The sequence below is a fragment of the Wasmannia auropunctata genome, unplaced genomic scaffold (genome assembly GCF_000956235.1).
Source record: "Wasmannia auropunctata unplaced genomic scaffold, wasmannia.A_1.0 LD336064.1, whole genome shotgun sequence".
Lineage (NCBI taxonomy): Eukaryota > Metazoa > Arthropoda > Insecta > Hymenoptera > Formicidae > Wasmannia > Wasmannia auropunctata.
The window spans coordinates 1679047-1679491 of NW_012026826.1; positions in this window are offsets into that span (position 1 = coordinate 1679047).

The window sequence follows — 445 nt, forward strand, 5'->3', positions numbered from 1 at the left end:
AGACGTGTGCTCTTCCGATCTCCGTATGATGTTAAGCGATACATTGTGCCTGATTCTACCGATCATTCTACTCTGCCGTGGGGATATTATAAGATACCATTGTAAATGAAAACTCGTATATTTGTATTAACACATATATAGTATATTTGTATTAATCTCATATATTTTTAATAAACACTAGAACAAAACAAAGCGCGCGCTTCGCGCGCGCCATTTATTCACTATCACTGAAACGTTTTTGTTCACGCACAAGCGTAAAATATGCCTCCAGGTCAGCTGAGAGACCATCATTTTTTCTCGACGTTGCGGGCGCGCAAGGAACCACGGCACGGGGCGAAAAACATCCTGTTTGCACTCATGCATGATTGAGCCATCGGTACACCGCGTGCCGAACGCGTGTCTCCTAATTGCCAATTGGTCCTTGCGCTCTCGCGACTCGCTTGCG